The sequence below is a fragment of the Festucalex cinctus genome, chromosome 19 (assembly GCF_051991245.1).
Source record: "Festucalex cinctus isolate MCC-2025b chromosome 19, RoL_Fcin_1.0, whole genome shotgun sequence".
NCBI classification, from domain to species: domain Eukaryota; kingdom Metazoa; phylum Chordata; class Actinopteri; order Syngnathiformes; family Syngnathidae; genus Festucalex; species Festucalex cinctus.
The window spans coordinates 16,890,476-16,902,526 of record NC_135429.1 but is presented as its reverse complement, the minus strand read 5'-3'; the positions used below and the strand labels follow the sequence as shown (position 1 = coordinate 16,902,526).

At 44.8% G+C, this 12,051-nt stretch overlaps 3 long non-coding RNA genes across 4 annotated transcripts in view; all 3 read right to left on the bottom strand.

Moving 5' to 3' along the window:
* Nucleotides 1–12,051, bottom strand: part of LOC144007448 (uncharacterized) — a 224,785-nt gene that overhangs the window by 145,297 nt on the left and 67,437 nt on the right. The gene's annotated exons all lie outside the window — the stretch shown is intronic.
* On the bottom strand, nucleotides 3,834–5,291 carry LOC144007621 (uncharacterized). The gene is made up of 4 exons (XR_013280250.1): nucleotides 4,489–5,291; nucleotides 4,196–4,284; nucleotides 4,017–4,120; nucleotides 3,834–3,927 (listed from the first exon to the last, which is right to left on the bottom strand). It is a non-coding gene; the product is annotated as an uncharacterized LOC144007621 (long non-coding RNA).
* Nucleotides 7,254–7,959, bottom strand: LOC144007620 (uncharacterized). Of its 2 annotated transcripts, none has more exons than XR_013280248.1 (3): nucleotides 7,759–7,959; nucleotides 7,474–7,634; nucleotides 7,254–7,396 (listed from the first exon to the last, which is right to left on the bottom strand). It is a non-coding gene; the product is annotated as an uncharacterized LOC144007620 (long non-coding RNA). The 2 variants fall into 2 exon arrangements; XR_013280249.1 differs by having other exon boundaries at nucleotides 7,763–7,959.

Here is a 12,051-nt window from a genome sequence, read left to right as displayed (position 1 = left end):
CTAATGAAATGTCCATGTACAAATTAGTACAACAGTGAACACGTTAACATACCTGTGTCTTCCATTGTGGAATGAACTGTTCTTTCTCCAGATAAGGAACTTGTCAAAAGTAAAGTAATTAATGCAGTTACTGCCATTATCAAAAAAAATAAAAAATGGTGTGAAAAGACTTACATTTTTGTTTCAGTAAATAGAAACGGTCTGAAGAGAGTAGAACACGGACTGGATTTGAGAATATTGAGAATATTAGTGCTATGGAACAACACCAGACAAGGCTGAGCTTCTAATAGTCAACAGCCAATGAGTTCTTCTTTTCTAGATGGGAGAAAAAAAACACATAGAAGGTGGGGAGTATAATAATATCTGTGAAAGACATTCTACGTTATAGTGTTCTTTATAGTGTTGACTGACATAGTTCTTCTCAACCACTTACACAATAATAAAGAAAAGTCCTGATTAAATTAGTGTCTTCTTTCATCGGGGGGGAAAAAAAAAAAAGTATATTTGTATCCGTTTTATCACGATTCACATTCCTGGTGAAACCACTGTCCAAATGAGCTTTTTGTAAATGGCCCTGGCTGATCGCGTATAATCTGCTGCCACCTGCTGGCCATTTTTTTAAGTAATAACTACCATTGCTTTACACCTCTCCAGGTCAGAAGCCGAGTCAAATCCTTCTGTACTCTCTTGCATATAAAAACATAAAAAAAAATAAAATAAAAAATACTACTCTTTGGCAACCAAGTATCCACATATAATAAATCAGTGACATAAAGACACTCACATACCTGTTAGCTCCATTAGCGGGATTCTTTTTTTTTTTTTTTTTTTTTTTTAAAGAGCTCAGAATTGTTCATTCGGCAGTCTTACCGATTCAACGTCTTGTCATCATTGCTCTTTTTTTTTTTTCTCTTTTTTTTGTGTATGTGTGCGTGCGTTTGCGTGCGTGCGTGCGTTTGCGTGCGTGTGTCAGGACTCAAAAGTGTGGTGGTGGACCCAAATGCAGGAGGCGGACAAGTCAGGGAGGCAGAGGTGCGAAAATGGAGTAAATTTAATCAAACAAAACTAAAGTTGCAAACAGGGCTTGGTAACAAAGAATAACAAAATACCGAAGGGAAAAACAATACACGAGCAGACTTAACTATGGGAGCATGGACGTGGGGAAACAAGAACAATGAACCGACAAGAACTGAAGCGAAAACCGAAAACTAAGTACACACACTAATTGAGCACGATGAGACACAGCTGGGCAAGACACAAGTGGAAGGGGATGCTGATTGGTTGACACATGAGGAAGGGCAGGCAAACACAGGTGGACATCAGTGAGGCTTAACGAGACTATGGAAGACAAGAAAAACAGAACATAAACATGACAAACTCAAAACCCAACAAAAAACAAAGCAAAAACCCACCCTAAACAGAACCAAAACATGACAGTACCCCCCCTTCAAGGGACAGCTCCCAGATGTCCCATAAGGTCCAAAAACAACAAAACAGGCGGGAGGGTGCATGGCCCACTATCAAGGGCAGTCCAAAAAAAACCAAACAAAATGCCAAAAGCCTAGAGGTGGCCAGACGAGGAGTGCCCAGAGGGCCAGTCAGGTGGGCGTCCCGGACGCCAGACGAGGAGTGCCCAGAGGGGCCAGTCAGGTGGGCGTCCCGGACGCCAGACGGGGAGTGCCCAGAGGGGCCGGTCCGGTGGGCGTCCCGGACGCCAGACGGGGAGTGCCCGGCGGGGCCGGTCCGGTGGGCGTCCCGGACGCCAGACGAGGAGTGCCCGGCGGGGCCGGTCAGGAGGGCGTCCTCGACGCCCGACGAGGAGGGCCCGGCGGGGCCGGTCAGGAGGGCGTCCTCGACGCCCGACGAGGAGGGCCCGGCGGGGCCGGTCAGGAGGGCGTCCCTGACGCCCAACGAGTAGCAGAGGTGGCGGCGGGATGGTCGCCTCCAGACGAGGAGCTGGAGGCGACGGCCTCAAGTCGTGCGCCGCCAGGGTTGCGTGCGTTTGCGTGTGTGCGTTTGCGTGCGTTTGCGTGCGTGCGCGTGCGTGCGTGCGCGTGCGTGCGTGTGCGTGCGTGCAAATACGTATAAATTTATACTCATTCATTCACCTAAAACCTTATAAATATCCCATTACCCTTCGCCTTAACCAGGTACTTCAGAATCTTGCCAGAGTCGTGAGGTTTAAATGGTCAGGAGACCAGAGAAAAGGTCAGAAAAAAAAAGAAATAAAGAGAAAAGAAAGGTAAATCAAAGTGAAATCCAGCACCGACCAAACACTTCCTGCCTTCCCCATGATTACAAAATCAAAGTCTTACGCCAACCCCGGAAGCCTCTAAATTCCAGCAAATTTAGCGAGATCTCAAGAGCCCAGAGGAAAAACTAAAGAGAGGAAGGAGGGAAGGATCGATAAGGCAGAGTGAGATCCATAGAAGCCAGTACATCCAATCCATCAAAGTGAAGTCCAGCACCAACAAGACCCCTCCTGCGTGGTTACAAAACCAGAGTCTTATGCCAACCCCAGAAACCTCATACTTCTAATAAATTAAGATCTCAAGTGACCAGAGGAAAAACTAAAGAGAGGAAGGAGGGAAGGATAGATAAAGCAAAGTGAGAACCACAGACACCAGCACCAACTGATTCAAGGGGCTGTGGGAGGGAGAGGGTACTTCTGTTGAGTTTCAGTAGATGCTGGTGCGACGGATCTGGCATGCATAAGGACCACCACCAAAGAAAGAAGCCGTCAACCGCGGTCCAGCAAAGCGAGCACTACCCCCCCCCCGGAATCCCCAGGCCGCGGCAGCACCAAGGCCACCCCCAAGCCACCCGAGCGGACACCGGTCGGCGAGCCGACCCAGACACCCGGAACACCCCCGCCCCAGCCCCGGCCCACACCCCCGAGCCCAAGGCCGCAGAACGAGGCCCAGCGGTGTGCGTGTGTGCGTGTGGTGCATTAAAATTGGGAGCTGGTGAGTCGGAGCAGAGGGAAAAAATTTCCCCTACTCCGACACACCCGTATCCCCCCCAAAAAAATGAATATGTACATGTGTGGTGCATTAAAAAAGGGAATGGAGGGACAAAGTGGTGGGGCAGGGACACAAATGGGGGGGACCACAGCGCTGCCAGGCACTGCAGTCCATCCCCTCTGATGGCTCCCCGCCCCAACTCACCCCTCCCCTTGGACGTGAGGTGCATTAAAATTGGAGGGGAGTTGAAGGGTGAAGACGGTGTTTCCACCCTTCCCCACCCCACCAAGAAATGTGTTGTGTGCCCTATGTGTACATTTACAAAGTGTATAGTGCAAGCTAGTGAAGTGAGTAAGAGGAGCGACCAGCGGGGCCTCACCCAACCCGGCGGGTGTAGGTGGCACGCCCGCCCCCCAGCACCCCCACCCCCACCCGCCCCCCACCTCATCCACCCGGCACCACAATGGGCGGACAGCCAGCGCAGCAGGGCTACCGGACAGCCCACCGGCCACCGGAGCCCGCCCGGGGCGCCAGGAGTTATACCGGAGTGGGGCAGGCCCCAAACCCTCGCCCGGCCCCCGGAGCCCGACGCCCGGGCCGGGGAGGGAGCCCCAGGCCCAGGGAGAGGGAGGGGGAGGGGCCGCAGGGCAGACAGGGAAGGGGGGGGGGGGGGGGGGGGAAGCGGGGAGAAGACGACAAGAAGGCGAAAGGGCGGCTGCAGGGCAGGAGGCGGGGGGGGGGGGGGGGGGGGGGGGGGGGGAGGAGGGAGGGCGACAAGGGAAAAGGGACCGGGAGGCAGAGGAGGATGGGCGGGAGGAGGCGAGGAGGGAGAGGCGACGGGGGGGGGGGGGGGGGGGGAGGGGAGGGGAGCGGGATTCTGTGTTTTTTTTTTTTTTTTTTTTTTTTTAAAGAGCGTAGCTTTGCTTAATTCTGGAATGAACTGCTACTTCTCCACATAAGTAACCTACAAATAGTAAAGGAAAGTAAAATTACTGCATTTACTGTTTTGAACCCCCAAACCCCCAAAAAGAGATGTGTAATGATGCTACTTACCTTTTCCATTCATTACATAGGAATGGCCATGCCTCATAGAGATCTCATCCCAGCAAAGTTAAGCTTCTAATAGTCAACGACCAATCCATTCTTTGTCTCAGTGTCTGTCAATTAAAAAAACACGTACAAGGTGGTGATAACAATATCTGTGAAATATATGCTGCATTATTGACACTTACACAAGAATGGAGAGAAGTCCTGCTTGTCCGCCACAGGTGTTAGAGTCCCTGTTCCGTGATGTACATATTTTGGCACTTGTTCTCCAAGTCTTTTTGGAGAGAGAATTAGAAAACAGAATCAGTGAGTTCAATGTTCTGTGATGCTACAGAGTGCCGAGACAGTCTTGGACATTGCTTACAATATATTCAACTATCAATCATTTCATTGTTTACAACAGCTTTACAATTAATTAATACAGCACACTCATGAGCAACTAAGAATTCACATACTTGACATGAACACACTTAGATACCTGTTTGCTCCATTCTGGAAGGAATTGCTTTTTCTGTATAGTAAAGAATCCTGTTAAAATAAGAAGGGAGTAAAATTACATGTCCAAAAAAAAAAAAAAAGAATGCATTGAATGGTGCTACTTACCTTGTCTGTTTTCTGTTCTCACCTCATGCTAATGATTTATACATATGTTAAAATGTTAATTTAAAAGGAGAAAAAAAAAAAACACCGCTCCCACCCACACATGCACCCAAACTCAACTTGACATGTCACCATTTCAACATTTTTCATAATTCTTCTGTTTCACCTCTCATGCAAATGAGGACAGATTCCGTTGCGAGGTCCCTATTGTTCCTGAAGGAATTCTTCTTCTTATTATTATTATTATTTTTCTTTGTTATTATTATTCTTTTCCGCAAACAATCGCATTTTTGAGACACTAAACATGAACAAAAACTCACCAAACTTTACACACACATCGGTCCTGCGAAAAATTTGATATTTTGAAGTCGCCATACATGATAACAGAAAAATGGATCTTTAGCGCCCCCTACATAGGTTTAATGGATCCCTGTCCCGCTACGATTGTCCTACAGCTACGAAAATTGTGTGGCACCTGTAGCACATCCAGATGAACAAATACCTCTGTGATAGGTGTACCCTAAAATAGAGAGGAAGTGAGGTATGAGTATTTTAATGTCGAATATGGCCCATTTTTGCACATTTACAGGGGTCATACTTTTGCCCCCTTCTTCACAATTAACCGAATTGACTTCAAACTTGGGCTGTACCATCTCAAAACCTGGGACAACATAATGGTAAAAAAATCAAAAGTTTTTGACAGAGTATATAACGGGGGTGGGTCTTCAAATTTAGAGTTTCAAAATTCTTACTTAACAAAGCATTGCCGGTTGGACGTTTAATCTAGAGCTACGAAAATTGGTACACAGATGTAACAGACTACGACCTACAAAAAAGTCTGTTAGTGCCATTTGCTAAACCGAACAGAAAGTCTGCCAGAGGCGGGGCATCAAATTTTGCATTTCAGAATTCTTACTTAATGAAGCTTTCATTCCGGCTGTACGTTTCACCGAGAGTTACCAAAATTTGAAGACATATGTAACAGCCCCCAAGGTACAAAAAACTCTTTTTGAACCATTTGCTAAACGTAACAGGAAGTCCACCATTTTGATTTACTTTGGAACACGTTGCCATTTTTTTGGCCATTTCATAGGGGTCTTATTTTAACGAACTCCTCCTACAGAGTTTATCCGATCATCTTCAAACTTGCTGTGATTCATCTTAAGATGTTGAAGATAAAAAGTTATTGAAAGCTTTTTATTTCGTCACACGCTGTTGCCGTGGCATGTACTGTTTGCAAAGGAAAAAAATCCTTCATAATGAAGTATTCCCAGTTGTACGAAGCAGCTAGAGCTATGAAAATTTGGAGACATATGTAACAGCCCACAATGTACAAAAAAGTCTCTTGGTGCCATTTGCTAAACCCAACAGGAAGTCCCCCAGGGGCCGGGCATCACATTTTGAGCTAAAAAATTCCTCTTTAACGAAGCATTCCCGGTTGTACGTTTCACCTAGCGCTATGATAATTTGGAGGCATACATAACAGGCCACGATGTACAAAAAAATTCTCTTGGAACCATATGCTAAACCAAACAGGAAGTCCGCCATTTTGATTTATGTTGGGATTTATATCCATTTTTTGTGGCCTTTTTTAGGGGTCATATTTTAACAAACTCCTCCCATAGAATTTATCCGACCGTCTTCACACTTGGTGTGTTTCATCTTAAGATGTTTAAGATGCAAAGTTATCGAAAGTTCATTATTTTGTCTCACACCGTTGCCATAGCAATGCATTGTTTGCCAAGTAAAATGCTGCTTTTTTTCCGTCTAAACGTGCGAAAACTCATGAAGCTTTGCATACACATCAGACCTGTCATAAACACGAATATTTTAGAGTTTTTGTGTAAAATTTGCAATAAATGGCTCACTAGCGCACTCTAGACATTATTATGAAGCTTTTCCGATTGTATGATTCAACTTTGTGAAAATTGGGAGCGATATCTATCAGCATTGAACTTACAAAAAAAGTATTCTGTAGCCATATGGTAAACCAAACAGGAAGTCTGCCATTTTGATTTACTTTGGGATTTGTAGCCATTTTTGGGGGCTTTTATAAGGCTCATATTTTAACAGACTCCTGATACAAAACTTATCCGGTCGTCTTCAACTTTGGTGTGTTTCATCTTAAGATGTTTAAGATGAAAACCTATCGAATTTTTTTCATTTTCTCGCACGCCTTTGCTGTAGCGATGCATTTTTGTAAAGAAAAATGCTGCTTTTTTTTAGTCTAAACATGGGCAAAAACTCACAAAACTTTGCGCACACACCAGACCTGTCACAAACATGAATAGTTTAGAGATTTGTTCTGCAATTTGCAGTCTGCCATTTCTTTTGGGAATTGAACATCATTTTGGGCCTTTTTATGAAACTTCGCAACGACAAAGCATGGCAAAAAGATTTAGAATTTAGATGGTTCTTGTCCTATGAAATAGTACCCAAACATGCCAGTACCCCGACATGCAAGTACAACCAACATGGGCCCTTTATAGCTGCTTGCAGCTCTAGTTTTTGTTTGTGTTATTTCTTTGACACAAAAATTGAGTCAAAGAAATAAAATGTGTCAGTCCCTTTTTGACTCAAGTCTTTTTAAAACATTCCCACCACTCACCTCCCACAATATTTACCAATATTACACACCTTGGACATTTTGAGCCTCAATCTTATCTAATGTTTCTAACTGCTTAATTGCATTATTTTGCTATGACTTACCTTTCAGTGTTTAAAACGCAGAAGACAGGATTATGATAGCTGTAGTAGGTTTGCAGTACACCTGAATGTAGAGCACACTGAGGTCGAGAGATAAAAATGAGGTCAAGCAATGTGTTTTTGTCAGTGGTAGCAGTAGAAATGAGTTGTGTGTAACCTTTTGAGAGAAACAGTTCAAGAATGGGCTTGTGTGAGGGCGATCGCACATCTTCATTGAAATCTCCACATACCAAGATCTGATGATGGTCCATCACTTCAAGATAGCGTAGCAAACTTTGCAGGTTTGTCAGAAATGTGCGCAGACTCTGTCCAGGGGGCCTGTAAACAGCAGCAATCAACATATTGATGGGAGCTTCAAGTTTCACAACGACAAATTCAATATCAGTCACATTCTGTACATATCTCTTTTCCTGGACTCTGATGTGATTTTTGACACAAATACCTACGCCGCCACCACGCTTGGTTGCCAAGTCGGGACAGTTTGAATAGGAAACACTTCGATTGCGGTGAAACATTGTGTAGCCTTCCAAGACAGCCTCTCCAGCAGCCACTGACCCCTGCAGGTGTGTTTCTGTCAAGCACAAAACATCAGCAAAATGCAGTTCATGGTGACACGTAATATCCTGCGCATGACACGCCAGTCCTTCAGTGTTATGATGGATGATGACCAGGTTGGGATGCAGTCCAGCAGGCATATTTAACATTCACCTTGCCTGAAATTGCATCCCCATGCATCTTTGGTTAGGATGCTCATGGGGACTTCAAATTCACCCCACTTACTCTTAGTAGTCCCCTGGGCCTCCCCTGAAAAGCATGTGAGGATTGGACAAACAGAAATGGATTTAGGGGGGGGGGGGGGGGGGGGGGTGCATAATCAGGCAACCTGGGCCTCCCCTGAAAAGCATGTGAGGATTGGACAAACTGAAATTGTTTTGGGGGGGGGGGATGCATAATCAGGCAACCTGGGAAAAACGCACTGCCTGGAATTGCATCCCCATGCATATCTGGTTAGGATGCTCATGGGGACTTCAAATTCACCCCACTTACTCTTGCTAGTCCTCTGGGCCTCCCCTGAAAAGCATGTGAGGATTGGACAAACAGAAATGGATTTAGGGGGGGGATGCATAATCAGGCAACCTGGGAAAAATGCATTGCCTGGAATTGCATCCCCATGCATATCTGGCTAGGATGCTCATGGGGACTTCAAATTCACCCCACTTACTCTTGCTCGTCCCCTGGGCCTCCCCTGAAAAGCATGTGAGGATTGGACAAACAGAAATTGTTTTAGGGGGGGGATGCATAATCAGGCAACCTGGGAAAAACGCACTGCCTGGAATTGCATCCCCATGCATCTTTGGTTAGGATGCTCATGGGGACTTCAAATTCACCCCACTTACTCTTAGTAGTCCCCTGGGCCTCCCCTGAAAAGCATGTGAGGATTGGACAAACAGAAATGGATTTAGGGGGGGGGTGCATAATCAGGCAACCTGGGCCTCCCCTGAAAAGCATGTGAGGATTGGACAAACTGAAATTGTTTTGGGGGGGGATGCATAATCAGGCAACCTGGGAAAAACGCACTGCCTGGAATTGCATCCCCATGCATATCTGGTTAGGATGCTCATGGGGACTTATAGCATGTAGCCTACCTATTGGTCTTTTTGTTTTTTGTTTTTAATGACAACGTATCAATCTGCGATGGGTGATGCAGTCACAGTAAACAGATTGATTGCTAGGTAAGTTTTCTCATTTGTTTCAGTATTTACTTTTTAAAAAGAATATTACAACACTCTTTTATACATTTTTTCAAATGATGCATTTGATTGTCTATCCTTTAACCAATTGGTTCTCAACCTTTTTTCATTTATGTAACCACAGTGTAAGTATTTTTTTTCTTCCAGCTATTGCCTACCCCCGAACCACTGCAAAGCATTTTTGGTTGAAAAGCATAAATAATTCAAATAATGTGTTGTTTGATTTATTAAACTTTGGAACTTCATTTAATTAATCTCTTGAATTTTTTGAAAATAAAAATAGTTTACTAAAAAGAAATAACCAATTAAATGAATTATAGATTTATGCACACAAAAATAAATAACTATTCACTGTTTTCCTTTTGGTCAAAGATCTGTTCTCAAAAATAAATACCGGTAACTATCTTAATTTTAAATAAAGTTTTGACATGATTGACAGGTGATGCTCGGTGGGTCGAACCATTCTCTTATGGGGTAGATCAAAATTTTGAAGTCTATGAAGTTGAATAACATTTGTTTTATGAACTTCTATTTTATTGAATTATTTGCATATTTTAGTAATTATTTTTAAAGCATTTTTGCATGGATGCTACTTTTTAATTTTGTTTTTTTAATGTCACGAACCCCCTGGAGTTCTTTCACGTTCCCCAAGGAGAGGCCTATAACCTCATTTCACCAAACAGAGGTCTAGTATTATTATGAAAATGGAGCCTTCACTCCATAACGTAATTCTAACGTACAAAACCAAAGGGCTATATTCGGCGGGCATATCAAAAAAGGAAAAAAGTGAAATTCGTCGAAAGTCCGCAAAATATGACGTGGAAGGTGAGTGGTATTTTCAGAGACTAATTAAAGTCATTTCAAGTAGTACGTCGTTAAAATCTGACGGCCAAATGGCGAAGTTGCCTTGGTTTAGGGTACTCCAAAAAGTAATACGACCAGAAAAGAAAATCATGCACGCATTTTGCGTGTTTCTTTTGACTGTAAGCAGACATAAGTACTATAATTAAACGTCAAAATCAATTAACAGAATGTTCTTCTCTTCACAATTAAGCTTGATTGGAGACAAGAAAAGGTGGAATAATGGAAATGACAGCTAATGCTACTCCCCCAAATGTACAAATAACTTTTCTAATTTCTGTACATGTCCTATACAGGTGAATTTATTCTACACCAGTAATTACGCATGTCTCCTCAAGAAACGGGTGCAAAACACATTGAGCGACATGTGTTGGCACTATAGAGAGCTTTCCAAAACAATATTGGCTGCTGATATGTTCCTTCTGAGATGTTCTCATATTATTTCTGTTGAAACATAAAAGATATAAAAACTTTTAATACATCCCTATAATTTTCCTCTTTAAGACAATACTAGTTATGTTATCAATGATTAAAAATAATTGCAATGGTTATTGCAGCAAATCACACACAATAATCCCTACTTGCAGTAATATTTGCTTTGCCTGTGTGTCCCCACCCCCCTTTCTCACTTGTTCTTTTTGTTTTTTTGTTTTTTTGTTTTGTTTTTGTTTTGTTTTTTAAACCAAGCCACAGGTTTCTCTCTAAATTAATAATAGGATAGAAATTTAAATAGTAAATAGTAAAGTATTTCTAGGAGTTAATATGCTTTCCATTTTCTTTTTCAGGAGAGCATTTGTACTACAAAGCTAAAGCCAGACAAAGCAAAATCAAAGTTGTGTGTGGGTCGGAAGAGGCCAATGATATTTTCATCGACTTTCATGCCAGTGCGACTGGAGCTCACACTGGGCAAAAGAAGACACGGCATGCCATTTGTCAAAGATTTTACTTGTCATGTTTCGGTTTTTGGGTTGGGTTTTTGTTTTATTTTGGTGAGTGTTGGTTGTTGGTGTTCCGGTCTTCTCCCCCAGTCTCGTTATGTTAACCTTGTCCACCTGCTTGTGTCTTCCCTTCCTGATGTGTAGTGCTGATTGGTCCCCCCTCCCTGCTGTGTCTCCCAGGTGTGTCCGGTTATTGTCATTAGTGTTGGTATAAGGGAGTGGTGTTTGTCTCACGCGGGTGTGGGAGCATTGTTTGCTGTTGTCTGCATGCTTTGTCACAGTGGTGTCATTTGACCATTTGCCAAGTCTTCCACGCCAAGTCTACAAAGTCTTCCACGCCAAGTCTTCACCGTCAGCCACGCCAAGTCTTCACCGTCAGCCACGCCAAGTCTTCACCGTCAGCCACGCCAAGTCTTCACCGTCAGCCACGCCAAGTCTTCACCGTCAGCCACGCCAAGTCTTCAACGTCAGCCACGCCAAGTCTTCAACGTCAGCCACGCCAAGTCTTCAACGTCAGCCACGCCAAGTCTTCAACGTCAGCCACGCCAAGTCTTCAACGTCAGCCACGCCAAGTCTTCAACGTCAGCCACGCCAAGTCTTCAACGTCAGCCACGCCAAGTCTTCAACGTCAGCCACGCCAAGTCTTCAACGTCAGCCACGCCAAGTCTTCAACGTCAGCCACGCCAAGTCTTCAACGTCAGCCACGCCAAGTCTTCAACGTCAGCCACGCCAAGTCTCTGCCTCACGCCAAGTCTCTGCCTCACGCCAAGTCTCTGCCTCACGCCAAGTCTCTGCCTCACGCCAAGTCTCTGCCTCACGCCAAGTCTCTGCCTCACGCCAAGTCTCTGCCTCACGCAACGCCAAGTCCTCGCCATGATCTGGGTACACGTCCAGCCCAGTCTTCTCCACTTCAGTCTCGTCCCGTCCTTCCCCACCACAGTCAATAAAGTCCTTCTAGTTGCTGTCAGTCCACTTCTCCCTGCCTATTTATTCCGCCTCTGGGTCCGTCCATCACACCCCCACCGTGACAGAATGCTCCCACCTACCTGGACCCAGCGGAAGCGCCTCGTCCCCGTTCCGGCTCCCCGCCGGACTCAGGACCTCGTTCCGGCTTCCCACCGGCCTCAGGACCTCGTTCCGGCTCCCCGCCGGACTCAGGATCCCGTTCCGGCTCCGCGCCGGATT